Source organism: Pongo abelii, chromosome 17 (genome assembly GCF_028885655.2).
Source record: "Pongo abelii isolate AG06213 chromosome 17, NHGRI_mPonAbe1-v2.0_pri, whole genome shotgun sequence".
In the NCBI taxonomy this organism is placed as follows: Eukaryota; Metazoa; Chordata; class Mammalia; order Primates; family Hominidae; genus Pongo; species Pongo abelii.
The window spans coordinates 60,624,178-60,644,030 of NC_072002.2; the positions used below are offsets into that span (position 1 = coordinate 60,624,178).

Consider the following 19,853-nt stretch of genomic DNA (forward strand, 5'->3'; position numbering starts at 1 on the left):
CGAACCCGGGTTAAAGACTATCGCCTTTACGCAAGCCATTCATTCTCACTTTTAAATTGTCCTCTCCACCCCCCCGCCCCCCGCCCCGACCCCCGTCCCCGCCAGCCCCCATCACAAAATTGATGCTCACAGGTTGAAGTAGAGAACATCGGTACGAGCCCTACCAGATCCTTGAGCAGTTTCTGCTTGGATGGGTTTTTCGTTTTTTGCCTGACCTTTTGCTTTCTGAATCCTCCCACCCAGTAGAATTAAAATTCTACTGATGATACTTCGTCAAGGTTGGACCTCTTAATTACAAATACATCTGCCAATTTTGCTTAGGCTATTATTGTGTAGTATTGGGTACATGCTAACAGAATCACTCCCTTTCTTCTCTTGGGATATTTTAAGGATGGAAGCTATTAACTTTCTAATGTAGTTTTGCTGATCTTGGCAATCTAGATTCCTCCAGTAATCAGAGCATTGCCTTTTGGTTTAACAAGCATTTTTAGAGGCCTGCAATTGATAGTTACTACCTGATGTCCTTAGGAGTCACATCGCTAACCATTTTTTTTTTTTTTTTGAGACGGAGTCTCGCTCTGTAGCCCAGGCTGGATGGAGTTCAGTGGTGAGATCTCGGCTCACTGCAACTTCCGCCTCTCGGGTTCTGGTTCAGGCAATTATCCTGCCTCAGCCTCCCGAGTAGCTGGGATTACGGGCACGCGCCACCACGCCCAGCTAATTTTTGTATTTTTAGTAGAGACGGGGTTTCACCACGTTGGCCAGGCTGGTCTTGACCTCCTGACCTCGTGATCCGCCCGCCTTGGCTTCCCAAAGTGCTGGGGTTGCAGGCGTGAGCCATGGCGCCCGGCCTGAATCAGATTTCTTAATGGGAAAAAAATTTTTTTCTGACACCTTTTTGTGAAACATAGGATGGACTGGATATTGGAGCTGGAAACTTTCCCCATTGTTAGAATAAGTTCTCACTTTTAAATTGTGAATAAGTTGTTACTTATTCACTTTATATTACTTTAACATGCATTTATGTGAGAGTAACTGTCATAATACTCTTTGTTTTATGGTTATGATTAATTCAAAACACATATAGTAAAGATAAATTCAGCTTTAGGTTCTAATTTAAAGCAGTTCCTTTAGAACTGAGGGCTAATGCGTGTCTTTCAAAGGTTTCTTGCTTCTAATATTAATAGTGACATCGGTACTTTCAGTCTCTTTATTGTGTGACTAGTAAATTCTGTGCGCTTCTGTAGTTACCCATTATACAAGAAGTTGTTTTGTTGGAATTCCCAATCTTACAGCTTTTTTTGACACGTGCATGAACAGACTTGATAGATAGGCAATTTCAGTATTCTTCTTTTTAAAGTTTGGAATTCATGTACACTAGAGACTCAAACCTTACTTTGGTAAATCATCTTAGATCTTCCTCATTTTCCTGCACGTAACTGAGGATATGGAAATAGCATGTATTCATATTTACTGAATTGACAGTACTTGAGAAAAACCTGTAAAAGGTGAAAAATGTGTGTGTGCTTTTTTTTTTTTTTTTTTTTTTTAAAGACACTCTTGCTCTGTCACCCAGGCTGGAATGCAGTGGCATGATCACAGCTCACTGCAGCCTCAACCTCCCGAGCTCAAGCATTCCTCCCACCTCAACCTCCCAAGTAGCTGAGACCACAGGCTCACGCCACTACACTCAGCTAATTTTTAAATTTTTTTTTTTTTTTTTTTTTGAGACAGAGTTTCGCTCTTGTTGTCCAGGCTGGAGTGCAATCTCCACTCACTGCAACCTCCACCTCCTGGGTTCAAGCGATTCTCCTGCCTCAGCCTACCAATTAGCTGGGATTACAGGCATGTGCCAGCACGCCTGGCTAATTTTGTATTTTTAGTAGAGACGGGTTTTCTCCGTGTTGGTCAGGCTGGTCTCGAACTCCTGACCTCAGGTGATCTGCCTGCCTCGGCTCCCAAAGTGCTGGGATTACAGGTGTGAGCCACCATGCCTGGCTAATTTTTAAATTTTTTGTAGAGATGGAGTCTCCCTATGTTGCCCACACTTGTCTTGAACTCTTGGGCTCAGGCAGTCCTCCTGCCTTGGCCTCCCAAAGTGTTGGGATTACAGTTGTGAGCAACTGCACCCGGCCTAAATGTTGGATTTTTAATGTGTTCCTTTAAGGAATACTGATTTCATTATCTTCTGTTATTTTAGGAAAGAGTTTGGGACCAAATAAAGTTTCTTGGGTTACTGTAATTCTGTAGGCAAAATGAAATACATATGATAATTTGAATAAAAAGTTGTGAGACTGTAAAAGGGGAGAGCTATATAGAAGGGGGACAGAAAATAGAGTGGATAAAATATTTGTAAGGGGCTGAGCACAGTGGCTCACACCTCTGATCCCAGCATTTTGGGAGGCTGAGACGGGAGGATCAGTTGAACTCAGGAGTTTGAGACCAGTCTGGGCAACATAGTGAGAACCCCTTTCTTTTTCTTCTTTCGTTTGTTTGTTCTTTCTTTTTTTCTTTACTTTTTTTTTTTTTTTTGATGGAGTCTTACTCTGTCACCCAGGCTGGAGTACAGTGGCACGGTCTTGGCTCACTGCAACCTCTGCCTCCCGGGTTCAAATGATTCTTCCATGTCAGCCTCCCAAGTAGCTGAGACAGGTGCCTGCCACCACGCCTGACTAATTTTTTATTTTTAGTAGAGACATGGTTTCACCATGTTGGCCAGGTTGGTCTTGAACTCCTGACCTCAAGTGATCACCCGCCTCGGCCTCCCAAAGTGCTGGGATTACAGGTGTGAGCCACCGCGCCTGGCCTTGAGAGCCCATTTCTATAAAAAATTAAGAAACTTAGCTGGGCGGGGTGGTATGCATCTTTAGTCCCTGCTGCTTGTGGGGCTGAGGTGGAAGGATCGCTCAGGAGGTTGAGGCTACAGTGAGCTGTGACTGTGCCACTGCACTCCAGCCTGGGCAACAAAGTGAGACTTTGTCTCAAAAAAAAAAAAATAATAATAATAATTCATGTGGAGCATCTTTATTTTCACAACAACAATTTATTGAGTGTTTACTGTGTGCCAGCAGTGCTCTAGTTGCAGGAACTATAGTGGTGAATAAGACCAACAAGGCCACCTGGTGCTTAAGGAGCTTAGACATTTAAACCTGAGGTTTGAGTTGGATTTCCAGGTGAGCATGCCAGGCTAGGGCAGCCTAACCAAAGTCATGATTATCAGTGCACTTGAATGGTTAAATGGGGCCAGTGCCTTGAGTTTTCAAAAGGAATGGATAGGGCAGATGGAGATAGGGCCAGGTTGCAAAGGTACCTTATTAGTCTGCTAATGGGTTGGGAATTTTCTTCTTTTTGGAGGAAAGAATTCCAGGTAGAATATGAAGAATGAGATAGGCATTCCTTTTATTTTTATTTATGTATTTTTTTTGAGACAGAGTCTCGCTGCGATGTCCAGGCTGGAGTGCAATGGCACAATCTCCGCTCACTGCAACCTCTACCTCCTGAGTTCAAGCGATTCTCCTGCCTCAGCCTCCCGAGTAGTTGGGATTGCAGGCATGTGCCATCATGCCCGGCTAATTTTTGTATTTTAGTAGAGACAGGGTTTCACCATGTTGGCCAGGCTGGTCTTGAACTCCTGACCTCGGGTGATCCACCTCGGCCTCCCAAAGTGCTGGGATTATAGGCGGGAGCCACCGTGCCTGGCCCCGACATTCCTTTTTAAAGATTTTTCTGGGGCTGCATGCAGTGGCTCATGCCTGTAATCCCAGCACGTTGGGAGGCCGAGGCCGGTGGATTGCTTGAGCCCAGGAGACCAGCCTGGGCAACATGGCAAAACCCTGTCTCTACAGAAAAATTAAAAGATTATCTGGGTGTGGTGGCACACGCCTGTAGTCCCAGCTACTCAGGAGGCTGAAATGGGAGGAGCAGTTGAGCCCAGGAGTTTGTGGCTGCAGTGAGTGGTGATCATGCCACTGCCTGAGAGTCTTTCTCAAAAAAAAAAAAAAAAAAAAGAACAAAAATATTTTTCTTTATTATCCTTAAGTTGAGTGAATACAAATTTTTTTTGAGATGGAGTTTTGCCCTTTCACCCAGGCTGAAGTGCAGTGTCAGGATCTTGGCTCACAGCAACCTCTGCCTGCTGGGTTCAAGTGATTCTCCTGCCTCAGCCTCCCGAGTAGCTGGGATTACAGGCACGTGCCACCACACCCAGCTTTTTTTATATTTTTGGTAGAGACGAAGTTTCACCCTGTTGGCCAGGCTGGTCTTGAACTCCTGACCTCAAGTGATCGCTCACCTTGGCCTCCCAAAGTGCTAGGATTACAGGGGTGAGCCACTGAGCCCAGCCCAGTGAATATAAATTTTGTTGGTTTTATTTATTTTAGTTTGGTTTATTTATTTTGATTTCTTGGTCATCAGATTAAATAAATCTGATAGTTATTTTTCTTTAGTTGTCAATTTCCAGTCTTGGTTTTGAGTTTGACTGTTGTCATAATACTCTTCTGAATCCTTTTAGCCTTTACCTTTACTTGTACCTCTTTTCCTTACTTTTTCAGAACTCTTATGATTCCACTGAAAGTAAAGAAGCAGTGTTTTTTACTTCTGTGTGGGCAGCTTCTCTCAGCAGAAGTGGGATTGATGTTCAGTCAGTCAGTTTTCACACTCAGCCTACAGGGCCTTGTAAAAGTAAGGAGCAGGAGCAGGGTGAAACTAAAAAGTATCTTGCTTTTTTAAAGTTATCTTTTTTTTTTTTTTTTTTGAGACGGAGTTTCACTCTTGTTGCCCAGGCTGGGGTGCAATGGCGCAATCTCCGCTCACCGCAACCTCCGCCCCCCGGGTTCAAGCGATTCTCCTGCCTCAGCCTTCTGAGTAGCTGGGATTACAGTCATGTGCTGCCACGCCTGGCTAATTTGGTATTTTTAGTAGAGAAGGGGTTTCTCCATGTTAGTCAGGCTGGTCTCAAACTCCCGACCTCAGGTAATCTGCCTCCCAAAGTGCTGGGATTACAGGTGTGAGCCACCGCGCCTGGCCTAAAGTTCTCTTCTATATTCCTGAACTGCTAGGAGAGGAAACTATGTGATCTATGTATTATACAGATTTATCAGAACATATTTGTAGCAGTTGATAATAGTAAATGTGATTTTAAAATACTTTAAAGTAGCCAATATAACTGAGATTTGATAAGTTGTTTGATTAGTTGTTAGGATTTTTGGCTTTAATTTACAGTGTTTTGTTTCTCTTCTCTTTCATGTCTGTTCAAAATAAGGGACCTCATTCCTCTTTGCTCAGACTCTGCCACTTAATAGGTAGATGGTGTAAATTCCTAAATTATTAACTTGACTTTAAGTAATTTTAAAACCTACCTAAATGAGTATTTTCTAGTTAAGTGACAATTAATCTAAAGTGGAAATCTATCAGCAGGGACTTAATGCATATGTGGTATTTATACCTGGTTAAATTAAAAACCTATTTACTGAGCATTTACGTGCCAGGTGGTAATGGGCACATAAAATAAGCAGTTTGGGGTGGGGCACGGTGGCTCACGCCTGTAATCCCAGCACTTTGGGAGGCCAAGGTGGGCGGATCACCTGAAGTTCAGAGTTCGAGACCAGCCTCACCAACTTGGAGAAACCCTGTCTCTACTAAAAATACAAAATTAGTTGGACATGGTGGTGCATGCCTGTAATCCCAGCTACCTGGGAGGCTGAGGCAGGAGAATCTCTTGAACCTGGGAGGCAGTTGTGGTGAGCCAAGATTGTGCCATTGCACTCCAGCCTGGGCAACAAGAGGGAAACTGTCTCAAATAAATAAATAAATAAATAAAATAAAAACAATAAAAACAAAACAAGCAAGCAGTCTGTGCCCACAGAACTCAACCTAGTGAACCAGATGATTTCTGAGTTTCCTTCCTGCTCTAAAATGTGGAGAAGAGAAAGTAGATTATAAGGGAAAAAAGTACTGCATAACAAAACAACTGTAGTGTGGAACTAGTGTTTTCCTTTATAAATTCATTTTAAATAAGGTATTAGAAAATAGCATTTTTCTTGGTATCTCTAAGCTTGAAAAGGCTGGAAACTTAAATGTCGTTTTTTGGGCTGGGCATGGTGACTCATGCCTGTAATCCCAGCACTTTGGGAAGCCGAGGCAGGTGGATCACGAGATCAGGAGTTCGAGACCAGCCTAGCCAACATGATGAAGCCCTGTTTCTACTAAAAATACAAAAATTAGCTGGGTGTGGTGGTGCACGCCTGTAGTCCCAGCTATTTGGGAGGCTGAGGCAGGAGAATTGCTTGAATCTGGGAGGTGAAAGTTGCAGTGAGCAGAGATCATGCCATTGCACTCCAGCTCTGGGCAACAGAGCAAGACTCCCTCTCGGGAGGTGGGGGGGAAATGTCGTTTTTTTGTAATGCCAGTTCATTTGCAAAATACATTTGCTTGTAATTCAAGTTCGTGTATTAGTTAAGTTCTGATTGTTGTTCAGAGAGAAACAACATTAAATCTGTTAAAACTTAGAGCAGCCATTCCTAAGAATGTATATAAACTAGAATTGTGCCAGGCATGGTGGCTTATGCCTGTAATCCCAGCACTTTGGGAGGCTGAGGCAGGCGGATCATGAGGTCAGGAGATCGAGACCATCCTGGCTAACATGGTGAAACCCCGTCTCTACTAAAAATACAAAAAATTAGCCAGACGTGGTGGCGGGCGCCTGTAGTCCCAGCTACTTGGGAGGTTTGAGGCAGGACAATGGCATGAACCCAGGAGGAGGAGCTTGCGGTGAGCCAAGATCGTGCCACTGCACTCCAGCCTGGGCAACAGAGCGAGACTCCGTCTCAAAAAAAAACAAAAACCAAAAAACTAGAATTGTGCTTGGGTAGTCTAGAAATTAAGTTTATTTTGATTGATTGATTGATTGATTGAGATGGGGTCTTACTATGTTGGCCAGGCTGGTCTCCAACTCCTGGGCCCAAGTGATCCTCCCATTTCAGCCTCTCATAGTGCTGGGATTACAGATGTGAGCCACTGTGCCTGGCTGAAATTAAGTTTTTATTAGCATAGTTAGCATTAGAGAAACAAGATACTGACCAAAGTGACCAGTAGAAGTTATTTTTTTACTGAGTTGACTAGTTTAAAAAAATGACCTTTACAATAATGTAAAGACAATAATGTCTGGAGTCTGTATTTTGCTAGGTGCCTTATAATTAGAGAAAGGTATTGTCGGGGATAGGGAAGTTGGGTGTGGACTAAAACTTAAGGAAAACAGGATTGTTTTTCTTTCTGTATTAAGAACAAAAACTTCATGTGGTTAAATATTTAAGCAGTATCCTTTCTGCCTTAGTTTTAACCTAGCATAGAAACATAGCTTATTCTTAAATCAACAATTTATTGTCAAGGGTTTCTTACTATTTTTCTCTGCTGAAATCAACTAAGCACTTCGCAGTGAGCCTGAGGGTGTGTATAGTGGAGAGAGTTTTGGCAGCTTTTATCTTGGGACCTCAGTTCCTGGCATGTGGTTATCCATCTTTATGTGAGTTGTCTTCTGAAGGAGATAGAAAATGACCAGGGCAGAAATCTTGGAGAAAATTTAGAACTTTTTTTTAGGGCCAGGCATGGTAGCTCACACCTGTAATCTCAGCACCTTGGGAGGCAGAGGTGGGAGGGTAGCTTGAGCCCAGGAGTTTTAGACCAGCCGGGGCAACAAAGTGAAACCCTGTCTCTATTAAAAAATTATTTTTAAAAATTAAAAGAACCTCTGTTTTAAATTATTCTTGATTTACACTGATGATGCTTTTGAGTACTTTAGAGAGTCTCTCATTAGCCACAGTGCTTTTTTTTTTTTTTTTTTTTTGCATTTGATAACTTCCTTGGCTTCTTACTTGATGCTAGTTTATTCACAGCCCTGGTGCAGGTCCAGGTACATGCCAGAAGTAATAATATCTGCAATATGAGGTGATTTGAGCAGCCATTATCACTCTTGACCTATTTATAGAGTTTATATCAGTGGAGAAAAAGTTGGCTGGCAAGCAAGATCTCTGGTGGTTGCAATCTCACAATTTATATTTAAGTTCCGGGTAGGCCAAATTCAGCGCATTATGGATAGATCCATTCAGCTGTATTAATATTAGTGTTCCCTTTCTGTACTCTAACCTTTTAGCACTCCAGTTTCCCAGTCAGCTTCACTGTTGAAGGAAAGAAAACCGAAAAACTTACCACACTAAAAAAAAAAGGAATAGTTCCTTAATGTAATATGATAGTCAGTGTTCAGATTTCTCTATTATCTCATAAATGTGTCAGAGCAAGAGCCAAATAAGGTCTCTGCATCGTTTTGTAATCTGTAGGATCCCCCTCCATTTCTTTTCCCTAGCAGATTATTAGTTACAAAAGTTTTCCCAGTCTGGATTTAGCAGTTACATTCCTTTGGATTCCTGTGGTAGTGGTGGTAAACGTTTTTCTCTGACCCCTGGGTTTCTAGTTAATTGGTATTAGATTTAGAAGCTTGATCAGATTGTTTCTATAATATATATTCTTTCTCTTGCTTCTTTTGCAGGGGATGAGGGGAATACTTTATAGATGGTACTTGGATCAGTAGGTGCATAATATTTGGTTCCCTGTGATGTTAGTAGCTGTTGGTGATCATTGCCCAGTTCTGTTAATTTGTTACTCATAATTCCTTACTCTGAATGGGGCATCCTCTCTCATCAGTCCTAGTTTGAGTCTTTTATGCTTGTTTATAGGTTCTTCAAACTTTTCTTTCTTTTGAGGATTAAGGGAAGGGGTGAGTTGCTGTGGAGAAAAGGGCTCTTTCTACTATATTGTATTTCTGTGTTTTTTATTTTAGTTCTAATCTTTGGTTCTTGCATTGTCTGCATTGTCTATGCTGCAGCTTCTTGGTGGGAAAACTGACTCAAAATCCCAGCAAATAATTGAAAGAAGTCCTTCAAAACCAAATTTTAAAAAAAATTTTTTTCTGAGATAGAGTCTTGCTCTGTCACCCAGGCTGGAGTGCAGTGGCGCGATCTCAGCTCACTGCAACCTCCGCCTCCCAGGTTCAAGCGATTCTCCTGCCTCAGCCTCCTGAGTAGCTAGGATTACAGGTGTGTGCCACCATGCCTGGCTAATTTTTGTATTTTATTTTTGAGACAGAGCCTCACAATGTCACCCGGGCTGGTGTGCAGTGGCACAATCTCAGCTGCTTGCAACCTCTGCCTCCTGGATTCAAGCGATTTTCCTGCCTCAGCCTCCTGAGTAGCTAGGATTACAGGTGCCTGCCACCACGCCTGGCTAATTTTTTGTATTTTTAGTAGAGATGGGGTTTCACTAGGTTGGCCAGGCCGGTCTCGAACTCCTGACCTCGTGATCTGCCTGCCTTGGCCTCCCAAAGTGCTGGGATTACAGGCGTAAGCCGCTGCGCCCAGCAGTTTTTGTATTTTTAATAGAGACGGGGTTTCAGCATGTTGGCCAGGCTGGTCTCGAATTCCTGACCTTGTGATCTGCCTGCCTCAGCCTCCCAAAGTGCTGGGATGACAGGCATGAGTTACTGCGCCCGGCCTCAAAAACCAAAATTTATGGCCAGGTGTTGTGGCTCACACTTGTCATCTCAGCACTTTGGGAGGCCAAGGCGGGCAGATGGCTTAAATACAGGAGTTTGAGACCAGACTGGGTGACATGGTGAAACTCCGTCTCTTCTAAAAATACAAAAATTAGCCTGGCTTGGTGGCATGCGGCTGTAGTCCCAGCTACTCAGGAAGCTGAGATGGGAGAATCACCTGAGCCTAGGAAGGTGAGGCTGCAATGAGCTGTGATTGTGCCACTACACTCCAGCCTGGGTGATAGAAATGAGACCCTGTCTCTAACAACAACAACAAAAAAGATTTAGGAAGATGAGTATTATGAGTGCAATGGAGTCTCTTCGTAGAATTGAATGTGTGAGGAGAGGGGCCTTCATTTGAATTTTAGTAAGATACTGCTTTCTACCTCATTTTGTGGTTATGTCGCTGAAGATATTTAGTTTCATAGTGCCTGATTCTTGCATATTTGCGTATAGATACACAGTCACTTTACATGCAGTATTCTAAATGTAAGGAAACAGCTTTACTAGGCTATTAGCAGTTGAGTCAGTTTTTGTCTTAGGTTTTATGTAGAAAGAGAAAAGGGAAGTTACTCTGTGAGAAATCATGTTGATTCTATGTAATGGAATATATTTTCATATACAAATGAATAGTACTTTTAAGCATACAAGTTGTTTCATTAGTGGTCTTGGTTTAAAAGACTCAGTTGATCAATTCAACAAATACCAGATATTGATTATGTGTTAGGAACTGTGAGTGAACTGATACTGAGTATGATCTCTGTTTTCATGGGAGATGCAACATAGAGGGCTGAGGGAGTAAGTAAAAACATTTAGGCATAATTTGTTTCTTTTCAGTTGTCTTTCTTATAGTATGCTATTTATTGTCCTCCCTCATGTATAAAGTTAACTCTTAACTTCTTGGGCTTAAATTTCCTCGATTGCTCTGTGTGTGCACATGTGCCACAGTCAGAAAAATCAGGTAATAATTGTTAGGTGTTAATTTTCTTGGATGATTACTAGTATTGTGATTGTCTTCCACCATTGTCATAGCTTTCTACTGTGCTAGCCAACTTGTCTAACTGAAATAACTTTTAAGTCTTTTTGTGGCAATTGCTAAAGCCAGCAGGAAGTAGGTCCACAAAAATGTTTGAAAGCCCTGCTTCATTCTAGTTTTATCTTCATGCATTGCAATTTGTCTCTTGTTCTCCAGTCTGCATATTCCCTATCCTCAATTCTAGTTTTTATTTAAAAAACCAGGTAAGGCCGGGCGTGGTGGCTCATGCCTGTAATCCCAGTACTTTGTGAGGCCTGGGCGGGCAGATCACTTGAGGTCAGGAGTTTGAGACCAGCCTGGCCAACATGATGAAACCCCGACTCTACTAAAAATAAAAAAATTAGCTGGGCGTGCTGGCATACACTGGTAATCTCAGCTACTCAGGAGGCTGAGGAAGGAGAATCGCTTGAACCCAGGAGGCGGAGGTTGCTGTGAGCTGAGATCATGCCAACTGCACTGCAGCCTGGGCAACTTGAGTGAGACCCTGTCTCAAACAATAAAAACAAAAAAACAGGCAAAACTTCGAAAATACCTTAAGTTGGGCATTTTGGACAGGGAGGGGGGCATTTTTTTTAAGTGTTTAGGTATAGAATAGGCAAACTTTCCCAAAGAGCTAAGAGAGTGTTTTTATTTTATTATTTTTATTGATTGATTTAAAAGTTTATGGAGAGTGGTTTTTAAAGATGCACAGCTGATTATCATGAATTTTTTTTTTTTTTTTTGAGACGAAGTCTTGCTCTGTCACCAGGCTGGAGTGCAGTGGTGCTATCTTGGCTCACTGCAGCCTCCACCTCCCAGGTTCAAGTGATTCTCCTGCCTCAGCCTCCCAAGTGGTTGGGACTACAGTTGCGCGCCACCATGCCCGTCTGATTTTTGTATTTTTAGTAGAGATTGGGTTTGACCATGTTGGCGAGGATGGTCTCAATCTCTTGACCTCATGATTCGCCCGCCTTGGCCTCCCAAAGTGCTGGGATTACAGGAGTGAGCCACCACACCCAACTGGTGATTTTTTTTTTTTTTTTTTTTTTTTGAGACGGAGTCTCGTTCTGTTGCCCAGGCTGGAGTGCAGTGGTGCGATCTCGGCTTACTACAAGCTCCACCATCTGGGTTCACACCATTCTCCTGCCTTAGCCTCTCGAGTAGCTGAGACTACAGGCGCCCACCACCACGCCCAGCTAATTTTGTTTTTGTATTTTTAGTAGAGAGGAGGTTTCACTGTGTTAGCCAAGATGGTCTTGAACTCCTGATCTCGTGATCCACCCGCCTCGGCCTCCCAAAGTGCTGGGATTACAGGCATGAGCCCCTGTGCCTGGCCAAATTTTGTTTTTTTAATCTTACTCCCAACTATTAAAGAACTTACTACTTTTTTTTTTTTTTTAGATGGAGTTTCGCTCTTGTTGCCCAGGCTGGAGTGCAGTGGTGTCATCTTGGCTTACTGCACCCTCCACCTCCTGGGTTCAAGCAATTCTCCTGCCTTAGTCTCCCGAGTAGCTGAGATTACAGGTGCACACCGCCACGCCTGGCTAATTTTTGTATTTTTAGTAGACACAGGTTTCACCATGCTGGTCAGGCTGGTCTCCAACTCCCGACCTCAGGTGATCCGCCCGCCTTGGCCTCCCAAAGTGCTGGGATTATAGGCGTGAGCCACCGTGCCCGGCCAATAACTGTCTTAAAGGCAGAAATTTTTATTTTCTTGGAGTTAACTATATTCTTGTTTGTGATCTCTTGACTTCGGTTTATTTAAAGTTTTATTCATACGAGAAGTGCCCAGTTTCCTTAATTTTTGGTGCTAGGATAGTACATCATTTTTGAATAATAGATTCAGTAATAAACATACATAGTTTAATATTTAAACTGTAAGCCAGCTGACAGTTTTTGGGTTTTCAAGCTAAGCCTATTAAAAAAATAACTTAAAAAATTTGTTTAGACTAAACTGCTGTGAGGCTAAACTGTAACTCCCTCGCTAAGTAACTCCCTTGCTTAATAACTCCCTCTTCCCTCCGTGTATGGCATAGTTTTTCTGTTATTGATTAACCATTTGGCATACATTGAGCATAATTTTAAGTACGCACAGTATGGAAGTTTTTTGTAAGCCTAGTATTATTATACCTATTTGAAGGGCACATACTGTTTTTATGATGCCTTGGCAGATAATGTCAGGCAAGAGTAACTGACGTAAAGAGTAACTGTCCACTTGTACAGATTTTGTCCTTTAAAATCTCATGTATATATATTTTTGAGACAGAGTTTCGCTCTTGTTGCCCAGGCTGGAGTTCAATGGCGCAGTCTTGGCTCACTGCAACCTCTGCCTCCCGGGTTCGAGTGATTCTCCTGTCTCAGCCTCCTGAGCAGCTGGGATTATAGGTGCCTGCCACTACGCCTGGCCAGTTTTTGTTTTTTTAGTAGAGATAGGGTTTCACCATGTTGGCCAGGTTGGTTTCGGAACTCCTGACCTCAGGTGATCCACCTGCATAGGCCTCCCAAAGTGCTGGGATTACAGGCGTGAGCCACAGCGCCTGGCCAAAATCAGATATATATATATATATATATATAAATATATATATATAATTAATTAAATATATATATTTAATTAATTAATTAATTTTTTTTTTTGAGACAGAGTCTCGCTCTGTTACCCAGGCTGGAGTGCACTGGTGTGATCTGGGCTCACTGCAACCTCCGCCTCCTGGGTTCGAGCAATTCTCCTGCCTCAGCCTCCTGAGTAGATGGGACTACAGGCACCCGCCAACCATGCCCGGCTAATTTTTTGCAGTTTTAATAGAGATGGGGTTTTACCATGTTAGCCAGGATGGTCTTGATCTCCTGACCTCATGATCCGCCCACCTTGGCCTCCCAAAGTGTTGGGATTACAGGCGTGAGCCACCACGCCCAGCCCCTAAAATCATTTTTCTTTTTTTTTTTTTTGAGGTGGAGTCTCATTCTTGTTGCCTAGGCTGGAGCGCAGTGGCGTGATCTTGGCTCACGGCAGCCTCCTCTTCCCGGGTTCAAGTGATTCTCCTGCCTCAGGCTCCTGAGTAGTTGGGATTACAAGTGTCTACCACCATGCCCTGCCAACTTTTGTATTTTTAGTAGACTGGGTTTCACCATGTTGGCCAGGCTGGTCTCAAACTCCTGACCTTAGGTGATCCACCTGTTTCAGCCTGCCAATGTGCTGGGATTACAGGTGTGAGCCTCAACGCCCAGCCTAAATCATATTTAAAAAGAAAAAATATATATATGTATATATATATATATATATATATATTTTTTTTTTTTTCGGACAGGATCTCACTCTGTTGCCCAGGCTTGGTGCAGTGGCATAATCATGGCTGCCTGCAGCATTGACCTCCCTGGCTCAGGCGATCCGCCTGTCTCAGCCTTCTGAGTAGCTGAGACTATAGGCATTGCACCATGAGGCCCAACTTATTTTTCTTTTTTCTTTTTCTTTTTTTTTTTGAGACGGAGCCTCACCCTATTGCCCAGGCTGGAGTGCAGTGGCACCATCTCGGCTCACTGTAACCTCCACCTCCCAGGTTCAAGTGATTCTCCTGCCTCAGCCTCCCAAGTAGCTGGGACTACAGGCGCACACCACCGTGCCTGGCTACTTTTTTGTATTTTTAGTAGAGATGGGGTTTCACCATGTTGGCCAGGCTGGTCTCGAACTCCTGACCTCATGATCCACCCACCTCGGCCTCCCAAAGTGCTGGGATTACAGGCATGAGCCACCACATGTGGTGGCCCAGCTTGTTTTTCTTATTTTTAGTAGGGACGAGGTCTCACTATGTTGCCTACACTGGTTTCGAACTCCTGAGCTCAAGCAATCCTCCTACCTTGACCTCCCAAAGTGCTGGAGATTACAGGTGTGAGCCACCATGCCTGGCAAAAATTTTAAATGGTTAGGGAATTATTAACATAAAAATATAAGATTTTGAAATGTCAACTTATCTTTTAAAAAATCAAAACGTTGGCTGGGCGCAGTGGCTTATGCCTGTAATCTCAGCATTTTGGGAGGCAGAGGCTGGGGGATCACTTGAGCCCAGGAGTTCAAGATCCTGAGTCAGAAAAGATCTTGGTATGTTGAAAGATCTGGAGCCTAATGAGGGCAAATGGTGCTGCTGATGAGATTTGAGTGACACGTATCTGGGCTTCAAAAAAAAATCAAAGTTGACCGGGTGCGGGGTGGCTCACGCTTGTAATCCCAGCACTTTGGGAGGCCGAGGCCGGTGGATCATCTGAGGTCAGGAGTTCGAGACCAGCCTGGACTAAATGGTGAAACCCCATCACTATTAAAAATAAAAAAATTAGCCAGGCGTAGTGGCCGGTGCCTCGAATACCAGCTACTCAGGAAGCTGAGGTGGGAGAATTGCCTCAACCTGGGAGGCGGAGATTGCCGTGAGCCAAGATTATGCCACTGCACTCCAGCCTGGGTGAAAGAGCGAGACTCTGTCTCAAAAAAAAAAAAAAAAAAAAAAAAAAATCAAAGTTTATTCTAATTGGAAGGAAACATGTATAGGGAAAGTATAGGTCAAGGCAAGGAGCTGTTTTGTTCCCCTTCTTACGTGTGAAATGTAGATGTGCTTTTATTTACACAAAAGGTGTATTCTTGTATATTTGTGGGCAACCAAATTCTAAATAGCAACCTTCAAATACATTAGGAAAACTTACTTTAAAGGAGTCTGTATTAAAACATTTTTTTAAAAAAAATTATTCAAAGAGATGGGGTCTCATTATGTTACCCAGGCTGGCCTTAAATTTCTTGGGTTCAAGTGATCCTCTGCCATAGCCTCCTGAATAGTTGGTACTGCAGGCACATGCTATGATGCCCAGATAAAACCTTATCTTTGGCCAGGTGTGGTGGCTCATGTCTGTAATCCCTGCAGTTTGCAAGACCAGGGTGGGTAGAGTTTGTTACCAGTCTGGGCAACATAGTGAAATCCTTGTTTCTATAAAAAATTATCTGGGCTTGGTGGCGTGTGCCTGTAGTCCCAACTACTTGGGACACCAAGGTGGGCGGATCGCTTGAGCCTGAGGGTTTGACGGTGCAGTGAGTGATGATCATGCCCCTGCCCTCTAGCCTGGGTGACAGAGTGAGACACTGTCTCAAAAAAGGAAAAAAAAGAAAACCTTATCTTTTAAATGTGTATAACCTAATTTATCTTTTGTAAAGATACAGACATTCAGAACTTTTACATTTGGTTGAAGAAGGCTACTTGTGTAGCATGATCTAGTCTTATCCTGAGAGGCAGGTTGGAAATTCAGAAACTCTTCTAAATATATCTATCTAAATATATTTTGGCCATTGACCTACATATTCTTTTCTTAGAAATCAGGATTATACATTTTAGGTTAGCTATGAGCAATAATTAATGAAAATAATTAAAATGTTCTGAAAACCTAAATAGAATTTTTTAGAGATAGTTGTCAACATGGGAAGGCCGTTTATCTTGTGTAGTGTTTTAAAATTACAGCTTTTCAGGCCGGGCGCGGTGTCTCATGCCTGTAATCCCAGCACTTTGGGAGGCCGAGGCGGGTGGATCTCATGAGGTCGGGTATTCAAGACCAGCCTGACCAACATGGAGAAACCCCGTCTCTAGTAAAAATACAAAAATTAGCCAGGCGTGGTGGCGCATGCCTGTAATCCCAGCTACTCGGGAGGCTGAGGCAGGAGAATCACTTGAACCCGGGAGGCAGAGGTTGCGGTGAGCTGAGATCACGCCACTGCACTCCAGCCTGGGCAACAAGAGTGAAACTCTGTCCCCCGGCCCCCCGAAAAAAAAAACAATTACAGCTTTTCAAAAAACCTGCAAATATGCGGTAAAACATTCATCAATTTAAAAAAATCATTAGTGTCCAGAGCATTCTTTGGATGGATTTTTGAAATGAAATTACCTACATCTTTTAAAAACATTTCTTGAAACTTTTTGAAAACATTGAGATCTCAGCTAATTCATAGTAGGATTATGCTGTGTCTAAAGTTTACCAGCAGCCCCAGTGACACTCCTGTAGTGTAGCGTGGAGGCACTAGTTTTAATGCTAAGAAGCAAAGGCCAAGGTAGTACAGATTGCTCCCATATTGCCTTATCCAAGCCTGTATGTAGACCCATTAACTGCACTGGTTTTCTGTATGCTATAACCCTAGCTCCTATGAGAGATGTTTTTGCAGAAGATGGCTTTAATGTGCGTGTATGCATCATCTGTGTTTTTTTTTTAAAGCAAAAGTGAGATTTAATAGATTCATTTAACTGTGACAAATCCAGTGTGCAACTGGTCTCTGGCCCAATTGGATCCAGTGCTCATTTGATATTATCTCGGCACTGTTTTTATCTCTTTGTGTACTGGCTCTGTGTACTGCTTTTGGGCTTTATTTTCAACCAGGCTTTCCTCTCATGAGGGCAGAGTTGACCCCCGGTAGCTCTCAACTAACTCATTTCCTCAGTATTGAGAAAAAAAATTAATAGACTTTAGTTTTTAGAAGAGTTTTAGGTTTGCAGAAAAATTTAACAGAAAGTACAGAGGGTCCTCAACCAATTTTGCCCTATTAACATATTGCATTAGTCTGGCATATTTGTTACAACTGACAAGGCAATATTGATACATTATTATTTATCGTTAATTTAATTTTTTTTTTTTTTGGTAGAGATGGAGTCTCTACAAAACTTCATCTTGTGTTGCCCAGGCTGATCTCAAGCAACCCTCATGCGTCACCCTTCCAAGGTGCTGGTATTACAGGCATGAGCCACCACGCCTGGCCTGATACATTATTAAAGTTCGTAGTTTACATTAGGGTTCACTCTTTTTCTATTGATTAACACAGAGATTCTATGTTGAATAAAACCAAATAACAGTTCTGTGGGTTTGGACAAATGCCTAATGCTAAGTAAAATATCTCCCACCAGAATGGCACAGTTATTACAATTGATGAACCTCCATTAACTTGTCCTTCTCACCCAAAGTTCATAGGTTATATATTAGAGTTCACTGTTGGTGTTGTACATTGTAGGGGTATGGGCAAATTTGTAATGACATGTATCTACCATTACAGTATTGTACAGAGTAGTTTGGCCTAAAAATCCTCTGTGCTCGGCCTTTTCATTCTTCCCTTCCCCCACCCTCTGGCAACCATTGATCTGTTGTCTCTATAGTTTTGCCTTTTCCAGAATGTCATACAATTGGAATGATACAATATGTAGTTTTTTCAGATTGGTTTCTTCACTTTGTAATAGTATTCAAGTTTCTTTTGTGGCTTGGTACCTCACTTCTTCTTATGGATGAATAATATTCCATCGTCTGGATGACCACAATTTATCCATTCACCTCCTGAAGGATAGTAGGTTGCTTCCAATTTTTGATAGTATGTTTGCTTCCAGTTGGTTGCTTCCGATTTTTGATAGTATGTTTTTCAGCATTTTTGACTGAAAATCATAATGTTAAAAGAGCATAATTATAACAGAAGCATCCTTTCTCTTGACTTTACCAGTTTATTGAACAGCTCATTATTATAGGATGTAGTGGTAGGTAGGATTTCCTGTAGAGCAAAGAGTGGTTAAGAATGTGGACTCTGGCTGGGTGAGGTGGCTCACGCCTGTAATCCCAGCAATGTGGGAGGCCGAGGTGGGCAGATCACAAGGTCAGGAGTTCGAGACCAGCCTGGCCAATATGGTGAAACCCCGTCTTTACTAAAAATACAAAAAAAAATTTATCTGGGCACGGTGGCACATGCCTGTAATCCCAGCTACTCAGGAGGCTGAGGCAGAAGAATTGCTTGAACCCGGGAGGTGGAGGTTGCAGTGAGCTGAGATCATGCCACTGCACTCCAGCCTGGCGACAGAGCAAGACTCCATCTCAATTTTTTTTTTTGAGACAGAGTCTTGCTCTGTCGCCCAGGCTGGAGTGACGTGATCTCGTCTTACTGCATTCTCCGCCTCCCAGGTTCAAGCGATTCTCCTGCCTCAGCCTCCCAAGTAGAGTAGCTGGGACTACAGGCCCACCACCATGCCCGGCTAATTTTTGTATTTTTAGTTGAGATGGGGTTTCACCATGTTGGCCAGGCTGGTCTTGAACTCCTGACCTCAAATAATCCTCCCACCTTGGCCTCCCAAAGTGTTGGGATTACAGACCTGAGCCACTATGCCCGGCTGAGACTCTGTCTCCAAAAAAAAAAAAAAAGAACATGGACCCTGGGGCCAGGTGCAGTGGCTCACGCCTGTAACCCCAGAACTTTGGGAGGCTGAGGTGGGCGGATTACCTTAGGTCAGAAGTTTGAGACCAGTCTGGCCAAATGGTGAAACTGGGCATGGTGGCACATTCCTATAGTCCCAGCTACTTGGGAGGCTGAGGCAGGAGAATTGTTTGAACCTGGGCAGTGGAGGTTGCAAGTGAGCTGAGATTGCGCCACTGCACTACAGCCTGGGCAACAGAGTGAGACTCCGTCTCAAAACAAACAAACAAAAACAAACAAAGAATGTAAGAATGTGGACTCTGGAATGACTTTATTTAAAATCCTGACTCTACAGTACTACCTACAGCATTGGCAGTATTGGTTCTGTGAGTTCATGCAGATTCCCCCCTGCCCCTTTTTTTTTTTAGAGATGGAGTTTCACCCTTGTCACCCAGGCTGGAGTGCAATGGCATGATCTCGGCTCACGGCAACCTCCACCTCCAGGGTTCAAGTGATTCACCTGCCTCAGCCTCCGGAGTAGCTGGGATTACAGGCATGTGCCAGCATGCTCAGCTAATTTTGTATTTTTAGTAGAGATGGGGTTTCACCATGTTGGTCAGGCTGATCTTGAACTCCTGACCTCCAGTGATCCACCCACCTCGGCCTCCCAAAGTGCTGGCATTACAGGTGTGAGCCACTGCGCCAGCCGGGTTTTTTTTTTGTTTTTTTTAATGACAGAGTCTCGCTCTGTCACCCAGGCTGCAGTGCAGTGGTGCAGTCTCAGCTCACTGCAACCTGCACTTCCTGGGTTCAAGCTATTCTTGTGTCTCAGTCTCCTGAGTAGCTGGGATTACAAGTGCATGCCAACACGCCTGGCTGATTTTTGTATTTTTTGTAGAGATGGGGTTTCGCCATGTTGGCCAGACTGGTCTTGAACTCCTGGCCTCAAGTGATCTGCCCACCTTGGCCTTCCAAAGTGCTGGGATTACATGCGTTGAGCCACTGTGCCAGGCCCCTAACCTTATATTGTAGTGGATATTTACACACCTTTAAATTAGCTCAAATGAAACTTTGAAATG

At 43.2% G+C, this 19,853-nt stretch overlaps 1 protein-coding gene across 1 annotated transcript in view; it reads left to right on the plus strand.

Moving 5' to 3' along the window:
• The window catches only part of ARK2N (arkadia (RNF111) N-terminal like PKA signaling regulator 2N), a 61,510-nt gene that overhangs the window by 964 nt on the left and 40,693 nt on the right, over window positions 1-19,853 (plus strand).